Here is a 20,359-nt window from a genome sequence, read left to right as displayed (position 1 = left end):
GGGAGAACATCGATAAGGGAGGAAAAATAGTTCATAACCATACTGGACAAATGTTGTCTCCTGTCACTTTGAATTGATGCTGCAGTACCTGTCGTGTCTGCGGTCATTGCGAAATCACTCCACAACCTGGTCAGAAAACCCCTCTGTCCAACGCCACTTCTGATTTGTGCACCTCTAACACCTCTGCCATGTTGCCCCCTGCAGCTTGTGTGAGAACCATCACCGGCGCTGTGTGCTGGGAATGCCTGAATCAAATGGTCTACTAGAGTAGCTTGTTTGGTTGCCAATATTTGTTCAAGGTTCTCATGTGGCATGATATTTTGCAATTTCCCTTTATAGCGTGGATCCAGGAGGCAGGCCAACCATTAATCGTCATCGGTCATCATTTTGATAATGCGGGGGTCCCTTTTTAGGATACGCAAGGCATACTCAGCCATGTGGGCCAATGTTCCAGGTGTCAATTCACTGCTTGTGCTGGGTTGAGGAGCACTTTCTGGCAAATCAACATCACTTGTCTCCCTCAAAAACCCTGTACCTGACCTTGCAACGCCACCAGTTTCTATTGCCCCCTGAGAAGCATCCTCCTCCCATAAATAATCATCCCCATCATCCTCTCGTCCTCCTCCTCTTCGTCCGCCACCTCGTCCAGGAGAGTTCCCTGAGCAGACAATGGCTGACTGTCATCAAGGCTTCCCTCGTCCTCGGCTGCAGAAGCCTGCTCTTTTATGTGCATCAAACTTTGCATTAGCAGACGCATTAGGGGGATGCTCATGCTTATGATGGCGTCATCTGCACTTAACAGCCGTGTGCATTCCTCAAAACACTGAAGGACTTGACACAGGTCTTGGAGCTTCGACCACTGCACACCTGACAACTCCAAGTCTGCCATCCAACTGCCTGCTCGTGTATGTGTATCCTCCCACAAATACATAACAGCACGCCTCTGTTCGCACAGCCTCTGAAGCATGTGCAGTGTGGAGTTCCACCTTGTTGCAACGTCGATTATTAGGCGGTGATGGGGAAGCTTCAAAGATCGCTGATGGTTCTGCATACGGCTGGAGTGTACGGGCGAATGGCGGATGTGCGAGCAAAGTCTTCGCACCTTCAGGAGCAAGGCTGGTAACTTTGGATAATTTTTGAGGAAGCACTGCACCACCAGGTTTAAGGTGTGAGCCAGGCAAGGAATATGTTTCAGTTGTGAAAGGGCTATGGCAGCCATAAAATTCATCCCGTTATTACTGACTACCTTGCCTGCCTCAAGATGTACACTGCCCAGCCATGACTGAGTTTCTTGCTGCAAGTACTCGGCCAGTACTTCCGCGGTGTGTCTGTTGTCGCCCAAACACTTCATTTCCAACACAGCCTGCTGACGCTTACCACTAGCTGTTCCATAATGAGACACCTCGTGTGCAACACTGGCAGCTGCGGATGGAGTGGTAGGGCGACTGCGCTCTGTGGACGAGCTTTGGCTTCTGGAGGAGGAGGAGGGGTGGCGAACGCCTACAGCCAACTGTTTCCTAGACCGTGGGCTAGGCAGAACTGTCCCACTATGGCTGTCCCCTGTGGACCCTGCATCCACCACATTAACCCAGTGGGCCGTGATGGACACGTAACGTCCCTGGCCATGCCTACTGGTCCATGCATCTGTTGTGAGGTGCACCTTTCTACTGACTGATTGCCTCAGTGCATGGACAATGCGGTCTTTGACATGCTGGTGGAGGGCTGGGATGGCTTTTCTTGCAAAGAACTGCCGACTGGGTAGGTCATAGCGTGGTACTGCGTAGGCCATCTGGGCTTTGAAAGCTTCGCCTTCAACCAATCAGTAGGGCATCATCTCTAACGAGATTAGTATAGCAATGTGGGCGTTCAAACCCTGTGTATGCGGATGAGAGGATGAGTACTTTCCTTTCCTAACGAGAGTCTCTTGTAGGGTGAGCTGGACTGGAGAGCTGCATATGGTGGAACAAGCAGCGGTGGTGGTGGACATGGCAGACTGAGAGAGGGTTGGTGATGGTATTCTCGATGTTGGCCTACATAAAGTGTTTCCTACCAATAACCTGGTGATTCCCTGACTGCTTTGGCCTTGCGACGATACCTCCACATTTGCTGCTGGTGGTGTCCTAACCGGTGGGCTTACAGTGAGGGAAGCAATGTAGCGTTGCTGACTACCTTCATTCTGATTGGGTGCACCAACGGTACGGGACGTTTGGTAGTTAGTCCAGGCTTGCAAGTGCATGCTGGATAAATGTCTAAGCATGCACGTTGTATTTAAATTTTGGAGAACCTTCCCTCTGCTAAAGGTCCTTGAGCATTTCTTACAGATCACTTTGCACTGATCATTCGGATCTTGGTTAAAAAAATTACCACACTGCACTCTTCCTACTATGGAATACCTTTTCAGGCATTGCACGCTGTGCTACTTTCACCGGATGGCCACGCTCTCCTAAAACTGTTGTGGGTTTTGACACACGTTTTTGGCCTGATGCGGGCCTGCCAGATGAAAGCTGTTGCGATGTTGATGCCTGCTGCGGCTCATCCTCCTCCGCTTCAGAGCTACTGCCAGCGGCACCCTCTTCCCCCAATGGCTGCCAATCTGGGTCAACAACTGGGTCATCTATCACCTCCTCTTCAATGTCATGTGCACCTTCCTCTGTGTCACCGTGTAAGGTGCTATAGCATTCGGGTTGGGGCACCATAGTCTCATCAGGGTCAGATTCTGGCTCAGTACACTGCGAGGGCAATGTAGTGGTCTGAGTCAATGGAACAGCATAATAATCTAGCTATGGCTGTGCATCAGTGCACTCCATGTCCGATTCATCTTGTAATGGGCTGTTAACAATTTCCCTTTCTAACCCAGGCACGGTATGTGTAAAGAGCTCCATGGAGTAACCTGTGGTGTCGCCTGACACATCCTTCACTTTTGGTTTGGGTGAAGGACACAAGGAAACGTCTTGTTCCTGACCGGGAGCATCCACTGACGACTCGCTGCTTTTATATTTGGAACTTTCTGAAGAGGAGGCGAAAGAGCTAGAGGCTGAGCAAGGAAAGCCAAGACTTTTTCCTGCTGCTCCGGCTTTAAAAGCGGTTTTCCTACTCCCAGATAAGGGAGCCTTCGAGGCCTTGTGTAGCCAGACGATGACGCTGGCTCAACACCTCCAGCCTTAGGTGCTATTTTGCTTTTGCCACTACCACCAGATGCACCACCACCACCATCATCATTATGGTATGGCCATACAAACGGGTGGGCCAGGTGGGTGATGATTATCCCTGGGTGGATAGCATAAATAGATTTTAAAAAGCATATAGTTCTAATTCATGATTTAGGCCCTTTGGTTTTAGGCTATCCAGGGTAAAAATCCACTGGGATTCTGCTCTAGACATGGTTTTTATAAAATCGCCTCCTCTTTTGTTTGGGCGAACAACCTGGATGCCATAAAAAATAGTGCTTTTCACAGATTGCCCATGTTTCTCCTTAAAATGTTGTGATAGGGGATGTTCCAGAAATCCTTTTTGAATATTCTTGAAGTGTTCTTTTATACGCATCTTCAATTGCCTTTTGGTACGTCCCACGAGCAGAATCCCAGTGGATTTTTACCCTGGATAGCCTAAAACCAAAGGGCCTAAATCATGAATTAGAACTATATGCTTTTTAAAATCTATTTATGCTATCCACCCAGGGATAATCATCACCCACCTGGCCCACCCGTTTGTATGGCCATACTCCCAAATGGTAAGAGCTAGTTTACAGGGGGAGGTTGGACCCGTACTCCCCACTAGGGTGGGTAGCAAAATTCCCCCTGCATATTACCAGTATAGGTTTTTAACTGCCTAAGGGGAAGAGTATTGTAATTTTATGGCAACAGACTTTTTTACTACAATTTTAAAGTACTTCAATAAATTTTATGTTTTATATATCTGTGTGCATCACATATTTATATTGTTTTTTATATATTTATGGTCTTAATAAAAGTGAAATTTTAATTATGGCAGGGTAGGACCCCTTAAAACTACTCCATACAGGAACACCAATCGATCAGACTTAATATTAGTAGAGGGTTGGAAATCTAAAACCGTTTATACAAGGATGGTGAAATTAACTCACACTCAAACCTATATCTGCGAACACTGGACACTTAGTAACTGGGTGTTTATATGCGGAGGGGCAACATATGGCTGCCGGTATCATATGGACGGTCAGTAGCAGGCAAAAACATGCAATCTCATGGGGGTGAGAGCTAAACACAGCGGGGTGTGAGCAAGGCGCCTATAAAAAAGGGTTGGAGACAGCGGGCGGTAACCCTGACGAAGAAGTGCGTGTCACTTTGAAACGCGTAGGTTGAATTGGCCCAACTAGGCTTCCATAGGCCAGTGACGTCACTCACTGCTCTGCAGTGTCGGCCATTTTCCGTGTGTATCCAGGGACGCCTCCGGCCGGGACGTCTCTGCCACTACACGTGGTACTCGCGGTCTCCACCAGCAGCACTCATAGCCACTATCACCGGCTCGCGCTGGTAATTACAGACCCACTCCCTGTGAGGACGGACACCTAGGAGCGAGAGGACCCGTCTAACAAGCAGCCCAGCCGCTAAGCGATCTGCATATAGTAAGTGATTCGGCACCATTAGGTGTCAGAGATTGTTCTAAGAAGTCTGATAGCCCTACTCAGTCTCGGCTGCGGTAACCATTAAGTGGGTAATATTTGCTTAACTGTGCATTGCGGTTCTACGGTATACTAGGACCGCACAATTGGTTTTAGGTCTAGCCACTCGTAGCGCCGTAGCTCCAGTTTTTTCATACTGATAATAAAAAGACATACAACTTATGCAAAACAGTATAAAACAGGAGAAAAATTACAGAAATCATCTAACTGGTAGTCTGCTTTCTGCTCCCCGAGGGTAGGATGAATGTAGATTGGATCACACCAGCTCGGCTGCCCCCATTATGTGAACAAGTTTCTCTGTATACAGGTTAATTTATAGCTTTGGTCATTGCTTGGTTATTGATTGGACCACGGCCGTGCCCCCCAATGAATATATTATTTTCTCCTGAGATCCTTTGTGTAACAGCTCTCACAGAGATACTACCAGGCCGTAATTAACATCTGTCTTCCAAGAGCCAGGAGGTGTCAAATGTTCCCTTTCTTTTTGGCTTCCAGCAGGACCCCCTGGTAAGATTGGAGACAGAACAATACCTATACATAAGAATATATATATATATATATATATATATATATATATATATATATATATATATATATATATATATATATACACAGTGGGGCAAAAAAGTATTTAGTCAGTCAGCAATAGTGCAAGTTCCACCACTTAAAAAGATGAGAGGCGTCTGTAATTTACATCATAGGTAGACCTCAACTATGGGAGACAAACTGAGAAAAAAAATCCAGAAAATCATATTGTCTGTTTTTTTATCATTTTATTTGCATTTTATGGTGGAAAATAAGTATTTGGTCAGAAACAAACAATCCAGATTTCTGGCTCTCACAGACCTGTAACTTCTTCTTTAAGAGGCTCCTCTTTTTTCTCCACTCATTACCTGTAGTAATGGCGCCTGTTTAAACTTGTTATCAGTATAAAAAGACACCTGTGCACACCCTCAAACAGTCTGACTCCAAACTCCACTATGGTGAAGACCAAAGAGCTGTCAAAGGACACCAGAAACAAAATTGTAGCCCTGCACCAGGCTGGGAAGACTGAATCTGCAATAGCCAACCAGCTTGGAGTGAAGAAATCAACAGTGGGAGCAATAATTAGAAAATGGAAGACATTCAAGACCACTGATAATCTCCCTCGATCTGGGGCTCCACGCAAAATCCCACCCCGTGGGGTCAGAATGATCACAAGAACGGTAAGCAAAAATCCCAGAACCACGCGGGGGGACCTAGTGAATGAACTGCAGAGAGCTGGGACCAATGTAACAAGGCCTACCATAAGTAACACACTACGCCACCATGGACTCAGATCCTGCAGTGCCAGACGTGTCCCACTGCTTAAGCCAGTACATGTCCGGGCCCGTCTGAAGTTTGCTAGAGAGCATTTGGATGATCCAGAGGAGTTTTGGGAGAATGTCCTATGGTCTGATGAAACCAAACTGGAACTGTTTGGTAGAAACACAACTTGTTGTGTTGGAGGAAAAAGAATACTGAGTTGCATCCATCAAACACCATACCTACTGTAAAGCATGGTGGTGGAAACATCATGCTTTGGGGCTGTTTCTCTGCAAAGGGGCCAGGACGACTGATCCGGGTACATGAAAGAATGAATGGGGCCATGTATCGTGAGATTTTGAGTGCAAACCTCCTTCCATCAGCAAGGGCATTGAAGATGAAACGTGGCTGGGTCTTTCAACATGACAATGATCCAAAGCACACCGCCAGGGCAACAAAGGAGTGGCTTCGTAAGAAGCATTTCAAGGTCCTGGAGTGGCCTAGTCAGTCTCCAGATCTCAACCTTATAGAAAACCTTTGGAGGGAGTTGAAAGTCCGTGTTGCCAAGCGAAAAGCCAAAAACATCACTGCTCTAGAGGAGATCTGCATGGAGGAATGGGCCAACATACCAACAACAGTGTGTGGCAACCTTGTGAAGACTTACAGAAAACGTTTGACCTCTGTCATTGCCAACAAAGGATATATTACAAAGTATTGAGATGAAATTTTGTTTCTGACCAAATACTTATTTTCCACCATAATATGCAAATAAAATGATAAAAAAACAGACAATGTGATTTTCTGGATTTTTTTTTCTCAGTTTGCCTCCCATAGTTGAGGTCTACCTATGATGTAAATTACAGACGCCTCTCATCTTTTTAAGTGGTGGAACTTGCACTATTGCTGAATGACTAAATACTTTTGTGCCCCAGTGTGTGTGTGTGTGTGTGTGTGTGTGTGTGTGTGTGTGTGTGTGTGTGTGTGTGTGTGTGTGTGTGTGTGTGTATATATATATATATTCTCCAGAAAAATGAGGGCAGCACTCCAATAGAAATAATAAAAGTGGTTTATTGGCCCATGTGCGACATTTCACTCCAGGATGTGGACCTTTCTCAACCTTGAGAAAGGTCCACATCCTGGACTGAAACATCGCACATGGGTCAATAAACCACTTTTATTATTTCTATTGGAGTGCTGCCTTCATTTTTCTGGATAATAGCATGAGGTTTGGTATATACTGTAGGGATTCACTCGCTCAGACGCGTAGGATGAAACAGGAGGCACATTCTCTTCAGTGTTCATGTAGGTTTATTCACTCCATAAACCATTTAAGTCAGCAAAATAAAGGTAAACAGTCTTACAAATAGCCTTTGGCTCAGGCATAGGGAAACAAATGTCCGTTCCTTCAGGCTCAGTCCTGAAGCCTTAACACACTGTGGAGGCTTGCCCCTCCACACACACAGACTCCTGTCTGTAGTGTCCGCCCTGGACACATGGAAATCTGTCCACCATGACAGACTCCCACACTCACTCCCATGTGCCAAACACACCTCCATTAAGTAGCCTGAAACCACACCCAGAACCCATCACATGATTAGACATGTGGTTGTGACATCACCAAGGTTCCTGACACAAACATAGACAGGCATGGTTATGCCCCTTACCCAGGGGTGAGGTATATGGGTAGCCAGACCCTCCCATCTCTCATAGCTACCCGTAACCCGGACCCAAATATACTACACAATTCCTTATTACTTTATGAGCATTACAGAAAACACTCCGGGTCACATCACAGCGACAAGCCTTCTCTGTGATACCTCCCGTCGATTAGACACCCTTTAGCCATGCTACATACCTCCCCCCTCTGCCTAAAGCCGTGGGGCTTGGCACTTGTCCTTAACCGACTAGAGACCCCTCTCAGTCGTCCCTGACAGTCAAACAGTCTGTCTAAATCAGGGCCTGTTATTGAACCCTTGTCCTCTCATCTGCTACAGGATCTCCTACTTAGGTCACTTAACCCTGAGCTGACTGAGGCACCACTGCTTCTACCTGTTTCAGCAGGCCACCTTCTCCCATGGTCTTTATTGCCTGGAGAGGAATCCATCCACTTTTCTCTATGTCCTCTGTTAGCTTCAGCTTGAGGACTTCCGGTCTTACGCAAAGTTCTTCGCCTCTCTGGCAGCTGTTTATTAACTTGCAGTCTCTCAAGTCTCAGCTGCTCTACCTCCCTTAGGTATGCCATGCGATATTCCAGAAGCATGCGGATATTCCTAATACTCTCTCTGGATCCGACAACCAGGAACGGAACCATCCCATCTTCATCCATGACCTGGACCTCTTCATCAGCCGGTATCCTCAGTCTCTTCAGACCGGATTTATCCACCATCTCCTGCATCACTCTCCCAAGTTTCCCAATGACTTTCCCCACCAGAGCTTTGGGTACTTGGACTGTGTCTTCCACTAAGCCCAGCCGACTAAGAGCCTTCCTTTCACGCTCCAAACGTCGAACAGCTTCATCATTCTTCAAAATGATCCTCTGTTTTGTACGGAGGCAGTGTAGGTGCATATCCCTTAGGACAGCCACCCGCTTCACTGTGACTTCCCTAGTCGACAGTATGACCAATTGCTGAGTCTCAGGCGCCCAGTGCACACTACACGCCTCTACCGCCTTTCTAAATGCCTCATGCACACCCTTCCTGGCGCACGCTTCTCGCATGTCTTCGGGTACATCAATCACGGTCTTGAAGAGCGGGGTCTCACTCTTCATAGACAGATGGCTCCCTTTTTGCCTCTGACCTTTCCACCAAGACGTCTGTCACGACCGGGTGACTCTTGTTCCGCTTTTAGCACGAACTCTTCCTCAGTCTTTTCTTCCGCTTGAGCCTTCTCCAAGATGGGCATTGGTAACTCCTCTGCCAGGCAGCGACGCTCCTCCTCTCTCTGGAGAAGCTCCTGCTGATGCTTTTCTTGAGCCATTCTGAGCACATCCATATCTTTCAATATGGCCCTATTCATGGCCTGACACGCTGATAGGTGACCTCTGAGTTCAACGACCTCCTTCTCTAGGTCACCCATTTTGTGCTCAATTGCTTGCCTCAGGACCCTTTCTTGTTCGACTGTTTCTCTAAGCAGCTCTGTTATGGTCCTGCTCTCTTTTGGCCAGCACATGTAGATTTTCAGAAGGGCTCTCTTGCCCTCCCAGACTCTGCCTCTTCAGAGTTCCACCTGTTTCTGCATCCAGCTCTATGGTCTCTCCTGGGCTCTTGGTAACTTCAGAGTTCTCCACCTCTTCAGCCTTCATACTGAGCCACTTCAGCCTTTCCGGGCATTGCAGATATGGGACTACCGCAGGTCTGTTTTAATTCCAGCCCTACCTCTGTGCTGGGATTTGTCAGAGGTAAAGTGACCTCCTTATCAAAGACAGTAACCTGATCTGCACCTGACCCTGTCTCTTCCTCATCACCTCTCTTCTCAGAGGGTGTAACCTGTCCCGTCTTTCTGCAGCCCCGACGACGAGATGAAGATTTGTGATTTTTACTGGGCTCCTCCTTACTGCACTCTTTTCCCTTTGCGCTTGAGTCACAGTCTGAACAGGAGTCTCCCCCTCTCACCCTGTCATCCTGGAACAGCAAGTCCCCACTTAAACAGGTGTCAGACCCACACTTTCTTCCGGTCACCCGTAACTCTGGACTATTGACATTAGGTGGCGCCACCTCCTCTCCACACATCCCATTACCAGGAATCCCCCCAGCCTGCTGCTGTAGTGGGGCTTCAATAGGACCATTGCGTCTCCCCTCTGAACAACCCCACACTGCGTCAACTTCTCATATGTCTTCAAAGATCACAAAGTCCCGGTCCCTCTCAAAAGGGTAGAACAAGTCTGGTGTTATACCGCCATCTTGGCACTTTACATTTTTGGACATATCAATGACCACTCTGTCCACAGTATAGTCAACAGTGACCCCATGCATGCAGCGAACATTGACCGTTTTCTCGGTTAGACAGAGAACGAGAGGAGTTCCCGTCAGAGTCACCTGACTCTTTGAGTCCAGCAGTCCAGATACTCCTTCACGGTGTAACATAACAGTACACACCTGTGGGCTGTCATCAAATGGGAAGTCTATGCCGCACTCGGAATACACAAACATTGTTTTTCCCCTTTTGAAAGCTCCACCCCTTTTTGGGTTACCACCCCCTTGTGGGCTACCGCCCCCTTGTGGACCATTTTCTCCTTTAGGGCCACCACCCCTTTTAGGGACTCCACCCCCTTTTGGGCAACTACCTTCTTTTGAGACGCAGACCCTTTTTGGCCAACCATAATTATTTGGGGTCACCGCTCCGCTTTGGGACTCCACCCACTTTTAGGGACACCACCCCACTCTGGGGTACACCCTGTGGACTTCCCACAGTACTCTCAGGCCCCAGTTCGCCCAGCACACCAATGTGACTCTGGCCCTTTAAGAATCTGCACACTAAACCAGCAATGTATTTTTTTTATTTTGCTGCAACTGCAGCTCCGGCTGCTGCAGAACCTCTTGCTGCAACTGCACTGCATGTAACCACCGCAGACTTCGTGGACCCGCCGATCCACAGCAACCTTCGTAACCCCGCCGAGTTACAGCTAGACGCCTTCAGTCTTCGTGGCCCCGTCGAGCCACAGCAAACACCTGCACATGTGCTTTATAGAAAAAACACAGTCTTTCACTGACCCCGGTCAGTACAGCACACAGACTTCGGTCTGTTTCACACCCGGCTTTACAGCCCAAACACAGTTTTTCACTGACCCCGGTCAGTATCACACGGTTTCCAGACCGTTACCTGTTGGTGGCGGCCACACAGGTTCCCGGATCCCTCTTCTCCTCAGAGGTATCCACAAACTGCAGTTCTCACTGACCCCGGTCAGTTTTTACTCACGGTTTTTCAAAACCGTCCAATCTTCTGGCTCAGACCAGCCAGCGCTGCAAGACGTGCTCCTTGGATCTTTGCCCGCATTCTCCACCAATTGTAGGGATTCACTCGCTCAGACGCATGAAACAGGAGGCACATTCTCTTCAGTGTTCATGTAGGTTTATTCGCTCCATAAACCATTTAAGTCAGCAAAATAAAGGTAAACAGTCTTACAAATAGCCTTTGGCTCAGGCATAGGGAAACAAATGTCCGTTCCTTCAGGCTCAGTCCTGAAGCCTTAACACACTGTGGAGGCTTGCCCCTCCACACACACACAGACTCCTGTCTGTAGTGTCCACCCTGGACACATGGAAATCTGTCCACCATGACAGACTCCCACACTCACCCCCATGTGCCAAACACACCTCCATTAAGTAGCCTGAAACCACACCCAGGACCCATCACATGGTTAGACATGTGTTATGATCCGGTAACTTTGGAGCCGCATGAACTTTCTCTGGAGTAGGTGGAACCTGTACTGACCGCAAAACCTGAACTAACACTGCAACTAGAAGTAGCCGTGGGGTGTGCCTAACAAACCCTAGACACCTCGACACAGCCGGAGGACTAAATACCCCTATAGATGGAAATAGGAATACTACCTTGCCTCAGAGCAGAACCCCAAAGGATAGGCAGCCCCCCCACGAATAATGACTGTGAGTAGGAGAAGAATAGACACACGCAGGCAGAAAACAGGATTCAGCAAAAGAGGCCACTCTAGCTAAATAGGGAAAGATAGGACAGAATACTAAGCGGTCAGTATTAAAACCCTTCCAAAAATATCCACAGCAGATAATACAAAAAGTTCCACAATCTAAAGAAAGACATGGAATGTATATCTGCCACTCCAGAGAATCCAACAAGACTGAGAAAATACTGACACAATCTAAGCTGGACAAAAAAACAAACAAACACTGAATAGCACAGAATTATTAAGCACACAGCATGTGTGCCACAGAAACAAAACCAGACACTTATCTTTGCTGATTTGGCAGAAGGCAGAAGGAACCAAACCAGGACCAAAACCTCCCAACAACCATGGACAACTGGCAAGGACTAATGAATCCTGCATGCCTAAATACCCCAGTCAGAACTGCAATCAGCAGATACACCTGACCAGGACTGCAACTCAGGGACAACTGCATTACCACCTACAACCACCGGAGGGAGCCCAAAAGCAGAATTCACAACAGACATGTGGTTGTGAGATCACCACAGGTCCTGACACAAACATAGACAGGCATGGTTATGCCCCTTACCCAGGGGTGAGGTATATGGGTAGCCAGACCCTCCCATCTCTCATAGCTACCCGTAACCCGGACCTAAATATACTACACAATTCCTTATTACTTTATGAGCATTACAGAAAACACTCCGGGTCACATCACAGCGACAAGCCTTCTCTGTGATACATACCTCCCGTCGATTAGACACCCTTTAGCCATGCTACAGTACCTGGAAGGATTTTTTGCACCCTTTGTTTTCTTTTGGTGCTGCTACATATACACACACGGGACGGAAGTCTCATATTACACACATTATATTACAGGTCCTTCTCAAAAAATTAGCATATAGTGTTAAATTTCATTATTTACCATAATGTAATGATTACAATTAAACTTTCATATATTATAGATTCATTATCCACCAACTGAAATTTGTCAGGTCTTTGATTGTTTTAATACTGATGATTTTGGCCTACAACTCCTGATAACCCAAAAAACCTGTCTCAATAAATTAGCATATTTCACCCGTCCAATCAAATAAAAGTGTTTTTTAATAACAAACAAAAAAACCATCAAATAATAATGTTCAGTTATGCACTCAATACTTGGTCGGGAATCCTTTGGCAGAAATGACTGCTTCAATGCGGCGTGGCATGGAGGCAATCAGCCTGTGACACTGCTGAGATGTTATGGAGGCCCAGGATGCTTCAGTAGCGGCCTTAAGCTCATCCAGAGTGTTGGGTCTTGCGTCTCTCAACTTTCTCTTCACAATATCCCACAGATTCTCTATGGGGTTCAGGTCAGGAGAGTTGGCAGGCCAATTGAGCACAGTAATACCATGGTCAGTAAACCATTTACCAGTGGTTTTGGCACTGTGAGCAGGTGCCAGGTCGTGCTGAAAAATGAAATCTTCATCTCCATAAAGCATTTCAGCCGATGGAAGCATGAAGTGCTGTCAAGGTGAAAATATATTTCTTATATATCTTTCTGTACTTTTATACTCTTATACTGTGAAACAATAAGTTTTTCCTATGCTTGCAGATATAACTGTATTTAAAGATGGCCGCCAGAGCTTAGTTTCGTTTCAGGTTTTAGTGTCCAAAGGGTTAAGCCATTTCCTCAGAAACGAAACTCAGGAATGTGAAGAAAGGGAGGATTCACCAGAAGACGTCAGAACAAATCAGAAAGACTGGATGCTAGCTTAAACCCCGCCTAATGCACGCCTTCCCCTAACACTCAATATAGTATTGTGTATTTTAGAATAAAGCCAGTTGGTGCCATCGCTGCAGACATGTGTGGATGCACGGGGCATTAACTAAGTTTGAACCAGCTACCTGTCTGATTTATTCTTATCCGGTACCAGATGCCCTGCACACATATTAATTTGGAATGACTGGTGAATGAGGATTAATTGTCGTATTACGACCCCAACAGTGCTCCAAAATCTCCTGATAGCTAGCTGCATTGACCCTGCCCTTGATGAAACACAGTGGACCAACACCAGCAGCTGACATGGCACCCCACACCATCACTGACTGTGGGTACTTGACACTGGACTTCAGGCATTTTGGCATTTCCTTCTCCCCAGTCTTCCTCCAGACTCTGGCACCTTGATTTCCGAATGACATGCAAAATTTGCTTTCATCAGAAAAAAGTACTTGGGACCACTTAGCAACAGTCCAGTGCTGCTTCTCTGTAGCCCAGGTCAGGCGCTTCTGCCGCTGTTTACCTGGGGAATGCGGCACCTGTAGCCCATTTCCTGCACACGCCTGTGCACGGTGGCTCTGGATGTTTCCACACCAGACTCAGTCCACTGCTTCCTCAGGTTCCCCAAGGTCTGGAATCGGTCCTTCTCCACAATCTTCCTCAGGGTCCGGTCACCTCTTCTCGTTGTACAGCGTTTTCTGCCACATTGTTTCCTTCCAACAGACTTACCATTGAGGTGCCTTGATACAGCACTCTGGGAACAGCCTATTTGTTGAGAAATTTCTTTTTGGGTCTTACCCTCTTGCTTGAGGGTGTCAATGATGGCCTTCTTGACATCTGTCAGGTCGCTAGTCTTACCCATGATGGGGGTTTTGAGTAATGAACCAGGCAGGGAGTTTTTAAAAGCCTCAGGTATCTTTTGCATGTGTTTAGAGTTAATTAGTCGATTCAGAAGATTAGGGTAATAGGTCGTTTAGAGAACCTTTTCTTGATATGCTAATTTATTGAGACAGGTTTTTTGGGTTATCAGGAGTTGTAGGCCAAAATCATCAGTATTAAAACAATAAAAGACCTGACAAATTTCAGTTGGTGGATAATGAATCTATAATATATGAAAGTTTAATTGTAATCATTACATTATGGTAAATAATGAAATTTAACACTATATGCTAATTTTTTGAGAAGGACCTGTATATATGTAAGGAGCCATAGACCATAACAGGCAGTCGCAGAGCCCCCCAAGCATCATTACTCATATATAATTAGTTTAGCGTAGTACACTGCAAAGAAAGGAGCCGCACCTGGCATCCAGACCTGACGAGCTGCAAAGAAAGGAACCGCCCATATCAGCCAGACCTGATGAGCTGCAAAGGAGCCACACTGTCACGTACCTGCTTCTCAGCACGTGACTTGGGGTTGCGCATGCAAGGGTTAATCTACCTCCCCTCTCTCAGTCCAGCATTCAACCTCTGTCCTATGCTGTAATGGGAGCATAAATCCAGGGTCGGACTGGCCCACCGGGATACCGATGAAATGCCCGGTGGGCCCCGACCCAGAGAGAAGGAGGAGGAGAAAGAAAAAAAAAACAAAAAAACGCGGGCCCTTTAAGTCTTCAGGCGCCCCCCCCCGGTGCCAGCGCTGGCATTGGGCCCCCGTTCTAATACTCACCTCTCCTGGTTCCTGCGGCAGCTGCAGCATCTTCGGCGCCCTCTGACTCTGCGACGTCTCAGGGCAGAGGGTGCGATGACGTCATCACTGCGCGCTCAGCCTCTCTGTCCTGAGCATTGCAGAGCCGGAGAGACGCTGAGTGCACCGGACCTGCGCTGGGAACGGGAGAGGTGAGGATTTTTTTTTCTTTATGTCTGACTGGGGCGGGGGCCCATAATAAATATGGAGGAGCGGGGGCATAATACTGTGTGGAGGAGCTGGGGGGGGGGGGGAACGTACTGTGCGGGGCCCGGGGCATAATACTGTGTGGAGGAGCTGGGGTGGGGGGGAAATACTGTGCAGGGCCCGGGGCATAGTACTGTGTGGAGGAGCTGGGGGGGAAAATACTGTGCGGGGCCCGGGGCATAATAATGTGTGGAGGAGCTGGGGGGGGGGGGGGGAATACTGTGCGGGGCATAATACTGTGTGGAGGAGCTGGGGTGGGGGGGAAATACTGTGCAGGGCCCGGGGCATAGTACTGTGTGGAGGAGCTGGGGGGGGGGAATACTGTGCGGGGCCCGGGGCATAATACTGTGTGGAGGAGCTGGGGGGGGGGAAATACTGTGCGGGGGCATAATAATGTGTGGAGGAGCGGGGGGGGGGAAAATACTGTGCGGGGGCATAGTACTGTGTGGAGGAGCTGGGGGGGAAAATACTGTGCGGGGCCCAGGGCATAATACTGTGTGGAGGAGCTGGGGGGGGGGGGGGAAAGTACTGTGCGGGGGCATAATACTGTGTTGGAGGAGCTGGGGGGGGAATACTGTGTGGGGGCATAATACTGTGTGGAGGAGCTGGGGGGGAAATACTGTGCGGGGGCATAATACTGTGTGGAGGAGCTGGGAGGGAATACTGTGCAGGGCATAATACTGTGTGGAGAAGCTGGGGGGGAATACTGTGCGGGGGCATAATACTGTGTTGGAGGAGCTGGGGGGGAAATACTGTGTGGAAGAGCTGGGGGGGAATACTGTGCGGGGGCATAATACTGTGTGGAGGAGCTGGGGGGGAAAATACTGTGCGGGGGCATAATACTGTGCAGGGGGACAATAATACTGTGCAGGGGGACAATAATACTTTGCAGGGGGGGCATAATACTGTGTGGAAGAGCTGGGGGGAAATACTGTGTGGGGGCATAATACTGTGTGGAGGAGCTGGGGGGGGGGGAAATACTGTGCGGGGGGACATAACACTGTGTGGAGTAGCGGGGAGCCCATAATACTGTATGGAGGAGCTGGGGCATAATACTGTGTGGAGGAGCTGGGGGGGAAATACTGTGCGGGGGCATAATACTGTGTGGAGGAGCTGGGAGGGAATACTGTGCAGGGCATAATACTGTGTGGAGAAGCTGGGGGGGGAATACTGTGCGGGGGCATAATACTGTGTTGGAGGAGCTGGGGGGGAAATACTGTGTGGAAGAGCTGGGGGGGAATACTGTGCGGGGGCATAATACTGTGTGGAGGAGCTGGGGGGGAAAATACTGTGCGGGGGCATAATACTGTGCAGGGGGACAATAATACTGTGCAGGGGGACAATAATACTTTGCAGGGGGGGCATAATACTGTGTGGAAGAGCTGGGGGGAAATACTGTGTGGGGGCATAATACTGTGTGGAGGAGCTGGGGGGGGGGGAAATACTGTGCGGGGGGACATAACACTGTGTGGAGTAGCGGGGAGCCCATAATACTGTATGGAGGAGCTGGGGCATAATACTGTGTGGAGGAGCTGGGGGGGCGCAATACTGTGTGGAGGAGCAGGGGTCCCATAATACTGTGTGGAGGAGCTGGGGGGGCACAATACTGTGTGGAGGAGCAGGGGTCCCATAATACTGTGTAGAAGAGCTGGGGGGCATAATATTGTGTGGAGAAGCATGGGGCCCACAATACTGTATGTAGGAGCAGGGGGCCCATGATGTGCTGTATGGAGGAGCATTACATGGGGCCCATAATACTATATGGAGGACTATGAGGTGCCCATAATACTGTATGGAGGAGCATTATATGGGGCCAAAAATACTGTATGGAGGAGCATTAGATTGGGCCAATACTACTGTATGGAGGAGCATTATATGGGGCCAATAATACTGTATGGACGACTATGTGGTTGGCCATAATACTTTATGGAGGACTATGAGGTGCCCATAATACTGTATGGAGGAGCATTATATGGGGCCAATAATACTGTATGAAGGAGCATTACATGGGGCCAATAATACTGTATGACGGACTATGTGGTTGGCCATAATGCTGTATGGAGGACTGTGAGGTCCCCATAATACTGTATGGAGGAGCATTATATGGGGCCAATAATACTGTATGGAGGAGCATTATATGGGGCCAATAATACTGTATGGTGGACTATGTGGTTGCCCATAATACCGTATGGAGGACTATGAGGTGCCTGTAATACTGTATGGCGCACTGTGTGGGGCCTATATTTTGTACTATATGTTTTTTTATCTGTGCATCAGGAATCATGACGTGTTAAAGGGGCCACTGATACTCTTTCGCCCGAGGCCCATGAAAACCTGGGGCCGACCCTGGCGACAATGCCCATCAAGATGAATACCGGCTGCTACTGTGACAGGCCATGTGTTGAAGTCACATAGCAGTTTTGTTAAATGACTCCTGCAGCCTTTGTTAGGCCGGCGGCCTTTCAATGTTACTGCTATGTGACGTCAGCGCGCGGCCTGTCACAGAGCAGAGCGCCCTGTCACAGCTGCAGTCGGCAGCCATTGTAACGACCACGCCGAATATGAAGCCACAAGAGGATGCCGGGGAGCGCAGGAAGGTGAGAAGAATCCCCACCTCTCTAGTTGAGCAAGGTAGTGGCCATAAGGACGGACATAGGGGCCTAGGGAGGGTACATTAAATAAAGGGGCCCAGGATGAGGACATTATTACTGGAAGGAGCCCATGATAGGGACCTTATTAAAGGTGGACATTGGGGTCCAAGATGGAGACATTAAATAAAGGGACCAAGGATCTGGCACCTTAATAAATAAAGGGGTGACATAATTACTGTATTGAGGTCAGGATGAGGAACATACATTATTGGTTCATGGAGGCAAATGGGGACATAATTGCTGTAGGGGCCAATCAGGGGACATTATTACTGCTGTCATTTACTTTTGATCTTACTGTCTTCCATGGAGAGAACAAAAGGGTCCTGCTACTGAGCAGGGTGGCACTGTGTCTTTTTTTTCTTCATCTGACATAGTATAGAAGTCAAGGAAAATAGTGGGGAATGTGCTCTGGAAGTGATCAGCTATAGCGGTGTTATTTTCTGCAGAGACGAGTCTTTCCTGGAAGAAGTAATGGTGGTCTGCACTGGATGAAGAAAAGACTTCAACTACAGATGTCACCGGTGAGTCAGTGTGTTGCTTGTACACTGACACTATATACAGAGCTCCTGTGTATAATGTCACTGGTGATCACTGTATTACCCGTACACTATACAATATATACAGAGCTCCTGTGTATAATGTCACTGGTGATCACTGTATTACCCGTACACTATACAATATATACAGAGCTCCTGTGTATAATGTCACTGGTGATCACTGTATTACCCGTACACTATACAATATATACAGAGCTCCTGTGTATAATGTCACTGGTGATCAGTTTTACCCGTACACTATACAATATATACAGAGCTCCTGTGTATGTCACTGGTGATCTCTGTATTATCCGTACACTATACAATATATACAGAGCTCCTGTGTATAATGTCACTGGTGATCACTGTATTACCCGTACACTATACAATATATACAGAGCTCCTGTGTATAATGTCACTGGTGATCACTGTATTACCCGTACACTATACAATATATACAGAGCTCCTGTGTATAAGGTCACTGGTGATCAGTTTTACCCGTACACTATACAATATATACAGAGCTCCTGTGTATAATGTCACTGGTGATCACTGTATTACCCTACACTATACAATATATACAGAGCTCCTGTGTATAATGTCACTGGTGATCACTGTATTATCCGTACACTATACAATATATACAGAGCTCCTGTGTATAATGTCACTGGTGATCACTGTATTACCCGTACACTATACAATATATACAGAGCTCCTGTGTATGTCACTGGTGATCTCTGTATTATCCGTACACTATACAATATATACAGAGCTCCTGTGTATAATGTCACTGGTGATCACTGTATTACCCGTACACTATACAATATATACAGAGCTCCTGTGTATAATGTCACTGGTGATCTCTGTATTATCCGTACACTATACAATATATTCAGAGCTCCTGTGTATAATGTCACTGGTGATCACTGTATTACCCGTACACTATACAATATATACAGAGCTCCTGTGTATAATGTCACTGGTGATCACTGTATTACCCGTACACTATACAATATATACAGAGCTCCTGTGTATAATGTCACTGGTGATCTCTGTATTATCCGTACACTATACAATATATTCAGAGCTCCTGTGTATAATTGTCACTGGTGATCACTGTATTACCCGTACACTATACAATATATACAGAGCTCCTGTGTATAATGTCACTGGTGATCACTGTATTACCTGTACACTATACAATATATACAGAGCTCCTGTGTATAATGTCACCTGTGATCACTGTATTACCTGTACACTGACACTATATACAGAGGTACTGTGTACATTGTCACTGGTGGTAATAACAGTATTGTTAGCATTGTGGTTTGCATTCATAATCAATATTGTAGTATTCGGGCACTATGTGTTGGTAATTTGTGGTCTGGTCACAGCGTGGCAGTATTTCTCTTTGTATGTGGTATCATTTGGTCCCTATATGCTGGTAATATTTATTTTTACTCATTTATTTAGCGCTGTTAATTTCACAGCGCTTTACAGACATTATTGCCACTGTCCCTGATGGGGCTCACAATCTAGATTCCCTAGCAGTATGTCTTTGTAAATGTGGGAGGAAACCAGAGGAAACTCATGCAAACATGGGGAGAACATACAAACTAATTGCAGATGTTGTCCTTGGTGGGATTTGAACCCAGGACTCCAGCGCTGCAAGGCTGCAGTGCTAACCTCTGAACCGTGCTGCCCTAATATGTCATACTAGATTGTGGCCCGATTCTAATGCATCGGGTATTCTAGAATATGCATGTCCCCGTAGTATATGGACAATGATGATTCCGACTGTACCCGTCGCTGATTGGTCTAGGCCTGGCGGCGACGATGATGTCAAAAAGGTTGCCTCGACCAATCAGCGACGCAGGATTTCCATTATGACATCATCGTCGCCATGCTGTGCCAGTTGCTGATTGGTCGAGGCCTGGCGGCCTCGACCAATCAGAG

Source organism: Ranitomeya variabilis, chromosome 8 (genome assembly GCF_051348905.1).
Source record: "Ranitomeya variabilis isolate aRanVar5 chromosome 8, aRanVar5.hap1, whole genome shotgun sequence".
NCBI classification, from domain to species: domain Eukaryota; kingdom Metazoa; phylum Chordata; class Amphibia; order Anura; family Dendrobatidae; genus Ranitomeya; species Ranitomeya variabilis.
Note: the sequence above shows the minus strand (reverse complement) of the source record.